Raw genomic sequence first — 11,279 nt, forward strand, 5'->3', positions numbered from 1 at the left:
CGTTTAGCAAATAGAAATAATGTTGGTGATCCTGACTGAGCTGAAACAGGAAACGTTCAGTGTGTTTTTTTTTTGTAAACTTCTGGTTTCCACGGTACCACTACGACCCGTTTCCTGTGAGCGATTTGAAAACAGCTCCGTCAGCGTATAAAAAAAAATGTCCGTTTATAACATTTGTTTTAATCGATTACCGATTGACGACCTCCGGTGTTTGTCCACTGATTAACCGTGTGTAATAGGTGTGAATGGCTTGTGTTGTTCGTCGTGGCTGAGCGGCGACACAAACACGACCCGGCGCCGTGGAAACGGTGAGAACGAGTCTCACAGGAAACACAGAGCGGCTGTAAAAGGAGGGAAGGGAGGCAGCTATAGGAGGATGGTGAGTGTGACACTAACAGGGAGAGTCTATGTGAACTAATAGAGTGATGAACAGATGGTCCTCTGGCTGCCACCAGCTGCGACTCTCTTTCACGCTGCCTCTTCCCTTTTTTTCTTTCCCCCTCTCTCTGTATGTAGAGTGCTCTCTGCTGATTCCTTTAGGACACTACTCCAGCTTTGAGGGTTTTTTTTTTTTTTCACTCTGAACACTTGATAAGGTGTCGCCTCTGGGACCTCGATGGGTTTGAACACGTGTTACATGTTTAAAAATATGTAGACAATGAAAGATGCTGGTGGTATTAATGAGGTCGGTGGTGTTCATGGTTGGGAGGTGGATCCTGAAACTGGCTGACTGGGTTTGAAGCAACTATAGACCTGTAAATTAAAGAGCCCATTATTTTACATACTGCATATTTACAGGTTTATAATTTTACTTTGAGTACGGTGACGTTGGTTGGTACCACAGATGTACAAGTTCAGGAATTATTGTTGCATATTTGACATATTTGCATGTATGAGCTGTTCTAGTCAATCACATCGTCGCCTAAACGCCGGTTGGAGGTCATTAACCTCCTCCTCCTAAACTCCCACAATGCTCTCTGCTGCCAACATGAACTGTAGTCTGAGTGATGCCTCCTCTGGTCTCTAAACAGTAAGAGGCTCCACCTGCTGGAACAACCAGGTACGACAGCTAGCCGATCAAGGCTTTTTTTAACTGATCGGTATCGGTACAAACCTAAAGCCTGATCCCTTGTTTACGTCCGCTGTTACACAGGTTTGGTAAAGAGAGAACACAGATTACAGCAGGATGCTAAGGATGCTAATTTTGAATAATTATTATTCAATAATGGTTTAATCGACAACACAAATTTACCACAGCAGGCATTCATCCTATACTGAGGTTGCTGTTTCATCAACAGAGGCTTAAATTAAACCACGTACAGAGCTCTGATGTCACTGGGATACATGAACATTATCGTAGTGGATCCAAGTTTGCTTAAAACACGAGTTCTGGTTGGAGGTTATTAATCGCAACAGAAGTCTTTGTCAACTCCCACAATGCTCTCTGCTGCCAACATGAACTGTAGTCTGAGTGACGCCTCCTCTGGTTGCTACAGTATTAAACAGGAAGAGGCTCCACCTGGTGGAACAACCAGGTACTACAGTTAAACTCAAAAAACTTGACAAAAACATCCTGACGCGTCTCCAGAATGACTCAACATTGGTCTAAAATCCTCAAAACTTTTTCACATTCTCTCGGAATTGAATTGTCCACAAAAAAAAGTCTTGAAAATGACTTAAATTTTGTCTGAAACGACTTTAAACTCATCGAAAATGATTCGAAACTTGTCCAAAACACACTGACAGTCGCTAGCTAGACTCCCACAATGTTCTCTGCTGCCAACACGAACTGTATTCTGAGTGACGCCTCCTCTGGTCTCTACAGGATTAAACAGTGAGAGGCTCCACCTGGTGGAACAACCAGGTACTGCAGCTGATCTATGACTTTGCGTTCTGCATCGTTGCTATGAATTAATTAAATGAATATAGTCATTCATAACACTGTCTACAATAAATACACACATGTGTGACCTCCACCTTGCATTGTAGCTTAGCTTCATTTACAATCTTCCTCTATTTGTATAAACTGATCGCAACCAATGATGGAACATACAACGCCTCAAACTTGTGTAGAACAACTGCTTCTTCAACCTAGTGCAAATTAATCAAAAACAGTTTTAATATCCAATAAATCTTTCACGAGGAAAACATACAAATTAAAAAGCAATGTACAAGGTTAGATTTTTACCAGATTTATTGCTAATTTTTCGTAAAATTATTGTTTGAAACATTAACGCATGATTTTTTGTTTTATGGGAGATAGAAGTAGGTGTTCAGACGCTTTCGTTTTCAAAACATGTCACACAGGTTAGCAGCCACGCCCCCAATTATGAAGGATTTTTAAGCCACCAACAACCTGAAGACTTCCCACATCGGTTCGCGCCCGCCACTCACCGTACATCTTCCCCTCGTCCGACAGTATGATCTTCCTCCTCCCACAGGGCGGGTAGATGGCCAGGGCCTCCTGGAAGCTCTGCTCGATGTCGGGGCTCCAGACCCCCTCAGGGTCTCCGTCCATGGTCTTATCCCCTCCAGAGTCGCTCAGTCTGTCCATGTCCTCCCCTGGACTCTCACTGCCGCTCCAGCTACTGCGATCCATCCTGGCAGCTAACTATCCCGCGGGACGGTTCGACGCCCAGGAGATGATAAATACTAATTGTAAACTCGAGCTAAAATGAGTTATAACACCGATAATTAAGTCCCAGCAGGGGCAGCCAGCTGCAACAACTAGAAACTGGAGGCTGACGCTATTCGCTTAAACAACGGCAGCTCCGAACCACCGGTGATAATGTTCAAAACTCAGCAAGCCGGTCCAGAACCCAGGAAGACCTGCAGAGAAGAAACAGAAGAAACAGAAGCAGAGTGTCAGTCGTGGTGAAAGCAGCCGGTTATGACATCAACACAGCGGCTCAGTTTGTGTTTTTGCAGTTTGTGTCTCATTTTTCTTCACTGTGGTTCATTTTCACTGCAATCTAAAGAAGTCCTGCAGCTCAAAGGAAACAAGAACAACCACGAAGAAGAAGATTTAAACGTCTTCTGTCAGAGGACACAGTTAGAAACATGGAAATCACAAAAAAGCTGAATTTCTTTGATTATTCATTGTACAAAAATTGAAAGAAACTAGAATCGACCTGCACGACATTTTCCCACAAGCGCCCACATCTGTCACCACCTCTGGATGTCATGACGGCGGCTCTACCTGATGCAGATATTCAACTGTTTGCATTTCAGACTTGTTTCCAGACTCTGCTCTGTGCAAACACTGCCTGCAGTTCAGTCGAGGAAAAACAAAGTCCTTGAATTTTTGCCACTTAACCGTTGGGCACAGCCGAGTCTCTCATGACTTCATGGTTGTGCTGAGGTTTGCAGAATTTTTTGTTTTTTACAGAATATAATAAAATCCAACGTTTAATTTTTGGCAGATTTTTTTAACCGACACAAGTAGAATAAAGCGATTTTCACGAAATGTTCTAAATCCAAGGAGAGATTTGGAGAATTTTTCCAACTAGACGAGTTTTTCAAGAACCGTTGATGATTTAAAACTTATGTTTTTTAGTTTCTCGCATCGATAAATGGTTTAATTTTAGCGATTTTTAAAAAGACATGATGGGAGGTTTTAGGTTTAAACCTTAATTCTTGAAATTCTTGCAAACTTTTGCAGCCAAAACTCATCACAGGTCAAAACTAAAAGCGTTCAGCTCTCGAAGGATTTTACTTACATTTAAAAAACAAGCTCCATTTTGCACAACACAAGCCTGAAAAAATGAAACAGCTGCAGAGTTTTATATATATAACATAGGGGCTGCGACTAATTATTACTGTAATTGTCAATCAATTTCTGATTTAACCAATTAGTCGTTTGCTCTATCAAGTGTCAGAAAATAGTGAAAAATGTTGTTTAGCAAACTCCAGGATGACAAATGTTTTAGCCTCAACCCAGAAATATTCAGTTTACCATCAGAGAAGTAGAAAAAAATAGAAAAAAATATTAATTTAAGAAGCTGCAATGACAGAATTTAAATAATTGTTTTTATAAAATCTTAAAATTGATCGCACTGATGAACATGTTGTTTTCATGGTTCCTGACAAATTAATAAAAAGTCTAAATGTTGTTGTATAGAGTGAAAAGTGACTCTGAGGATGTTCATGCTTGTGCAAAACTCCGTTGCAGGTTAAATTACTGTTGGACTTAGTGTTTAAAAAAGAGCGAGAAAAGAAAATCAACCAGGAAAATATGAGATTTGATTCAGTTCTGTGGTAAAAACAACTCACACAGCTCAGAAAACCAACTCTGACAATAATAAAAGGCAAAACGGGAGAAGAAACTCGTTAATCAATTAACTGTTTGGTCTCGAAAATGTCAGAAAATGGTTTAAAAAAATGTCAAACATGACAGACGTCTTGTCTGATATTCAGATATTCAGTTTACTGTCATAGAAAGCAGAAAATATTCACATTTAACAAGCTGCAATTACAAAACACTCAAATCAATTAATTATCAGAACAATTGGCTGCTAATTGACTGATCACTGCAGCTCTAGTGTCCCAAAACTTTAGTCGACTAAATGTTTAGAAAATATTAATATGAATCCAGATTTACTACAAAATCTCCACCAACCTCCACAGTTTTATTTAAATTTTAGTTAAATCTGTCGGCACACGTTTCAACCGTTTCCTGTCACAAATAGAATTCATTTCAATTCGTAAAAACAGACAAATGTGCAATATCATGTGGCTGGATGATCAAAAGTATGTGGACGCCTTTGTAGCGCTGCAATTATCAATGATTGTTTTCCTAATTAACTGATCAGTCGTTGGTCTATAAAATATCAGAAGATTGTGAAAGACGTCTTGTTTTGTCCAAAGATATTCAGTTTAGTGTCATAAGGGAGAACAAAAACGAAAATATTCACATTTCAGAAGCTGCAGTCGCAGAATTTCAACTGTTTTTATTTTTAAAAATCACCAAAAAAAAAAAGACTTTTACTGTTTTCTGTCAAAAATGTTTCAGTTTGTAAAAACGATGAAGGTTAAATATCATGTAGCTGTTTGGTCAAAAGTATGTGGACGCCTCATATTCACACTGAGGAGGCTGAAGTCAGAGTTTTTCTTTCGACAGTTGGCGACTAATCGATGAATCGCTGCGGCTCTGATTGAAAACACGCTCACAGATGAACTGATGCTCCGACATTCAGGTGCCGGTTCAAATTTCCAGTTTGCAGGCCTCGAGCCAGACTTTCATTTCAGAAACAGGCTCGGTTCGACTCACGCTGATGCCGAGTCACAAAATATTGTTCAATGTGGCCTTAAGTTGTGATCAACACGTCTCCCGCCTGTATCCCAGCTGCTCGAGGCAAATTATTGCTTCTTTTCACGACGGAAATTGCCTATTTTGTCAAACCCTTGTGCCGCGTCGAGTGAGCGACGACTGCACACGGCCACGAGCAGATTTAGCTGCAAAAAAAAAAGGAACTGAAGGGGTTTGCCAGCTGCCTACAATTCTTCTGAAATCCCCCACGGTAAACAGCAGGGTTGGCGGCGACGCAACGCGCTCACACAGCGACATATGCACGCAAACACACACACGGCCTCGGTGCCAGGCCCTCGGGCGAACACATGTCGTTCTGTCTGGTCTTCTACTGTTCACACTTCCCCGTGCACCGTCCCCCCGACGCAGCCCGACCCGGCCTGCAGCGGCACCAGCACGCGGCTACACGTGCACGTGCAGCCGGGGCGTGCACGTGTGCAGCTCGGGGCTCTTTGAACACCTGAGGGGAGGAAACGCTGCAGCAGGAAAACATCCGCCGGCTGCAGCCACCGGGATCTGCTGCGCTTCAACCGGCTCGCTCTTCACGCTTTATTCCACTCATTCAGCCGCATTTCCGTTTCCTCTCCAACTTCCAGCCTCCTCCCCTCCTCCCCTCCTTCCTCCTCCTGCAGCACTTTAACATGCAGCCGAGGATTCATTCATGCAGCAGGATGCACGGCTCAGGAGGGGCTGGCTCCTTAAAAACATAAATGAATGTAAATAAACTGTGAAAATCTGACCAGAAAAACTTTAATAAGGGTGAAAATATCTGTGAAATAATTTTTAGCTGCACACATTGTAAAAGAACACATTTCTGTTTCTAATAAACGTACAGTTTTGGTATAGTTTTTTAAAAATTTTATTTAAAACAACATGTCAACGTGTAAATTAATTTTCTTTTAAGTGATTTTACTAGATATTGTCTGTAAGTCTACTTTTTTTAAAAAAATTTTAAAAAATTCTTAATAAACTGAGTTTTTTTTTCTAAACATCAGCTAATATATAATACTTTCTAAAAATGTATTGTGTAAATTATTACTTTTAAATGAGATTTTACTAGATATCATCTGTTATGTAGCAAACAAGTAAAATCTGTAAGTTAAAATATATATATTGTTTTTTTAATTTATACAATTTTTTTTCCAAATACTTGCAAGTATGTGTAAAAAAAAACAACCAAACATGTACATATATATATATATTTGGCTGATTTAAATTCAATACAAATTGTGGAATTCTACAGTCACACATTATAAAACAACAAATTAATATTTGTAAAACTACAGATTTTTTAAGGTTGATACACTTTTGTCCCTCTAAAAAAAAAAAAAAAAAAAAAAAGTCAGCAAGTAAATTAATGTAATTTTATACAATATTATTTGTAAATTTAAAAACATTTTTTAAAAAGGTAAAAATTTGTAAGTTAAAAAAATGTATTTTGGGGTCATTTTTAACTCTTAATAATTTTATTCCAAATGCAGACAAATAATCTGTCATTTCTATTTTTCTTTGTTTTTGGCCGATTTCAATACAGTAAAAAAAAGTACTAATTTTAAGGTCATATATTTATAAAACAGATTTTTGATGTGGACATTTACAGTTTTGCCCTGTTTAAGTAAATTATTACTTCTGTGCTCGTTTAAAAAATAAATCTGCCATTTTACAATTTCTAATCCACTTTTTTTCCTTTTAAATAATGACAAACATCTGTACATATATATATTTTTTGCTGATACTTTTTTTTTTAATGTGTAATTTTACAGTAAAACGGTGACAAAGAACACTGAACTAAATACCTCGAACAGGAATAAAGAACCGTTTTGTTAAAGAACATAAAGCAGGTGAAGAAGTCGCTTCATCGACCTGCTACCAGCCACTTAAATCCAATCCATTCATTTGGCTCCACACAGGATAAATGTGAGTTTTATCTCCGTTCTGGTTCCAGCCCGTGAGACAAACATCTGACTTTGCTCCTCCAGCAGCTGCTGAGCCTGTCGCTGGTTTCAGAGCTGCTCGCCGCTAACAGCTGCCTGCTGCACTTATAAATGTCAGAGTGAAAGCAGTGGGATGAGCCAGGACTGTAAAGTTGTGATCCGGGCAGCCGAACAATGAGCTCCAGCCGGCTGTGAAGCTCTGTGAAGCTGCTGATAATTCCCTGGAGGTTTGTCACCACTGCGAGCAGCAACTTCAATGGCGTTAAGTCGAACAGCAGCCCAGTGGTCGAACGGTGCAACTACAACCACTGACTCCATCAGAGAGCGGCTTCATCTGCAGAACTGGTCTGCTAACAGTGGGAAAGTGGCGATTATTCAAAGTGCAGGAACAACAAAACAACGATGCAAACGTATGAGGAAGCCTGCAGAAACATGGCCGACGTTTCTCCTCGCAAATCAGCTAATTTCAACGCCCACCTAACCCACTCCACAGTTACTGAGGACTCCTCACAAAACCGGTGGTTACTGTAGTTTGGACAAACAGCAGCATGTAGCTGGAATAGATAAGAATAGAAATACTTTATTAATCCCAGACAGCAGAGAGAGTAAAACTGGCGCCACCGCAAATACAGATAAATGAGCAAAAATATGCAGTTAGTAGAAAATAAACAAGAAAACGTGCAAATGTTAAAGTGTTTCATGTGTAGTGCAAATAATGTGCAAGGAAACGTGTGCAAAAGACAATTAGTCGTGAACGCACTTGATAAAACCAGATTGTCACGATTTGTTTTAAACACGCGATCTACGAGTCTTTAGGTTTAGCGTGACTTAGCCTCATAACTGCGAAAGAAACAACCAAGTTTCCTCTAGTTTATGTATAAATAGTTGTAAAACATAAAAAAGGAACAAACTGATCTAATTTTGCAAAATGTAAACGTAGAACTAGGCTAGAAGACGGAGCTGCTGTTGTAGCTGCAGCAATAAACGGGAACATAGAAGGTGAAAGACAAAGCTAGCTGTTTGCCTTAAAAACCCTGAAGAAGAAACAACAACGTTCTCCGTTTACAAGAGAAAAATAAGGACGTCTTTAGCGGTTGTTTTCAATCAGAAAAGCTGTTGTGATTTTTGTCGGGATGCTAAAACGACAAAGAAACAACTCATCAGTCGTGTAAATTAAATGTTTGTTACAAAAAAAGGTTCCACTCCGTCCCGTGAAGGGCATTAAATCCTCTAGAAAATCTCAAAACCCAACCAAGCAAGCAGAAAATAAAGCTATGCTAGCTTATCCGAGGTTTGTTTAACTCGTGTGGGGATGTTCTTAAGCATCATGTTGCCTCTTTACCAGCCAAACCCCCACAATGCTCTCTGATTATCACAAAATAAAGAAATGAGCTCCCTGTGCTCTGATTCGGCCGACTCTCTCTGTGCAGTGTCCTGCCCACAGCTCCATCTGATTGGCTGTTGCAGGTCACCAGTAACAGCCAATCACAATGATTGTTTACACAGCGAGACCGATGAGCACATTTGCAGAGCGGAGCACAAACGTAGGTGTCAACAAGTGGAGCTGCCGGAACTTACTCTGCTGACGGTGCTAGGCTATGCTAAGAGGTTAGCTGTGCCTCTTAGCCTGCAGCTAATGCTATCTGTAGCACCGCAACATGTTTCTAAAGTCAGATTAGAACTTTTAACTCTCGGCTCTAACTGACCCAACCTGCATAAACTGAACAAGAAGCACAAAACATCTCGACAAAATCATCTGGTTTCCACAGTTGCTAATGCTATGCTAAGTGGCTAGCTGTGCTTCTTAGCCTGCAGGTAATGTTAAAGTTGTCTGTAGCACCGTAACATGTTTCTAAAGTCAGATTCACTTTTAACTGACACAAGCTGCAAAAACAGAACAACAAGCACAAAACATCTCGACAAAATCGGCTGCTTTCACAGTGGCTAATGCTACGCTAACTGCTAGCAGCTAAGTTAGGAGGCAGCCACGGATTAACCCGAAACAGAGTCTGGAAAACATAAGAAATAATGCTTTTAGATAAAAGTGGCAGAACAGAGACAGACGAACAAAAGAGCAGGAAACAAACTGTTATTGATCGCAGTCGATCGATCGATCAGGTATCAGGAGAGCATCGTAGCATCGCATGATCCCTAAATGTCACAACTCCCATTTCTGTTGTACATATTCTGTTATGATTATCAATGAAGAAGTCGAGTTCTGAATGCTCTCTTCTATCATGAATAACTTTTCATGTTCATCGGCTCCACATGTCGGTTCCAGGTTTTTATCGATTACCAACAACATCGGCCTAAAAGAGCGAATCAGTCGATCTCTATATGCGATGACTCTGCCTCCGTTATCTTTCTCCTGATGTAACACTTCCAGAACCGCGGCCCGAGGAGGCTGGGCTGAGGCGCTGGACGTGGAGCTGAGGGGCCCGGCAGCAGATGGAGGCCGGAGAAAGACATTAGTCACACAACAATCGGCTGTGACTGCTGGGCGACTCCGGCTCTCCTCCCAGCGCCGGGCAGGTCCGGGCCGCGGCAGCCAGGACAGCAGGCTCCGCGGCGCCGGTGCCAGGCCTCCGGAGAACCACGCCGGGCCCTGAGCCACGATCCTGCAGCTGCCTCCTCCTCTGGTTCCCACTTTACATCCACACGGTTCCGCGACGCCTCCGGTTCCTCGGCGGCTAATGAAATGTGATCGGGCCTCAGCGGGGGGTCCCGTCGCTTTACGAGTTGACTGTTATCGCAGCCGAGTCGGTTCCTGTCGCCCTTTCTTCTATTGGACCGCTCCACGGCGGCCGTTTTAACTGCTTCCAACACACACAGGTTTTGTACAAGAGGATTTTTTTCCCCCCACGTAATCCTCAAAGCAAACATTGTTCCACTTCCCAATGCCATGTCTGATCGCTCCAGAGAATTATTCAGCATCCACGGCGATGTCTCTCCATTTGAATACTGTTTTTATTTCCCATCAAGGACCGCCGTGCGGCTCATTTTTTACTCAGATGTGAGCGAAGCGTTCGATACGGCGAGCGGACTCGTCGTTTGTCTTCGCCACGTTCGGCGGCCTGCGGCGGACAAGGTGAGATCGCCCAAGGGCGCCTCATGTCATTCAAACAGCCCGGCCGGGAGGTTTCGGACGCAGCCGCCTGTCCCTGAACGCCACACCAGCAAATACGACAGCACAGGATCCAGGATTTAGCATAATCACGGTGCTGGTTTCCACGTCAGGCTCTTTACTAGTTTTCAAAAGTACTTTTATAAAATCGCTTCTCTGTCTCCGTCCTTTCTGCTCAAACTTCAGACCTGCATGTGCACCATCTCCAATCATCTCAGGACGTATTTTCTATCTTTGACTGGAGCAACTGTAAGTAATTTAGATCAATGAAGTCCTTCTGACAGGTTTAATATTGTCTTTTGCACATATCGAGCTGTTTACACCACCGACTGTGTAAATTTGCAATTCCCTGCTCTCGGTAAATATTTCTATGACTTTCCATCGCTTGTGATATCTCGGATTTGCTCCACTTGCTTCTTTAAATAAAATCTTTATCTCCACTTCTACTTACTGTCATGCATCAAAAAACAAAAAAAACAAGTTAAATTCTTTACATGCAAAAACCTACTTGGAAATAAAACTCCACTGAAATACGAATTTATGTTAAATTAAAGAGAACCTTTCAACAAAAACAGATTATTAGCAATAAATGTGATCAGGGATTTGGGTGTTTTTTGTCTTTTTTGTTATATGCCTAGACAACACAAGGATTGCAGATGAGTTGTAGCATCACCAGCTGGAGCCTCTTATGGTTTAATACTGACCAGAGAGCATTGTGGGGATTTAGCTAGTGAAGAGGAACCATGACAAAGACTCTTGTGACGCTTAAGGTCTTCCAGCGAGAGCGACTGTGTTTAAGAGACGTCATTTCCTCAGACTGGATCATATGTCTGATGTGAACAACGAATCAGATCGACGTTTGATAGATTGTTTGTACAGTCGTGACTCGATGACACTAAATGTAAAACCTTCT

General features: G+C 41.5%; 1 pseudogene; it reads right to left on the reverse strand.

Annotated features, from left to right (window-relative positions):
- The window catches only part of LOC103368673 (transcriptional enhancer factor TEF-1-like), a 75,464-nt pseudogene that overhangs the window by 43,032 nt on the left and 21,153 nt on the right, over positions 1-11,279 (reverse strand).

The sequence above is a fragment of the Stegastes partitus genome, unplaced genomic scaffold (genome assembly GCF_000690725.1).
Source record: "Stegastes partitus isolate 25-593 unplaced genomic scaffold, Stegastes_partitus-1.0.2 Scaffold1187, whole genome shotgun sequence".
In the NCBI taxonomy this organism is placed as follows: domain Eukaryota; kingdom Metazoa; phylum Chordata; class Actinopteri; family Pomacentridae; genus Stegastes; species Stegastes partitus.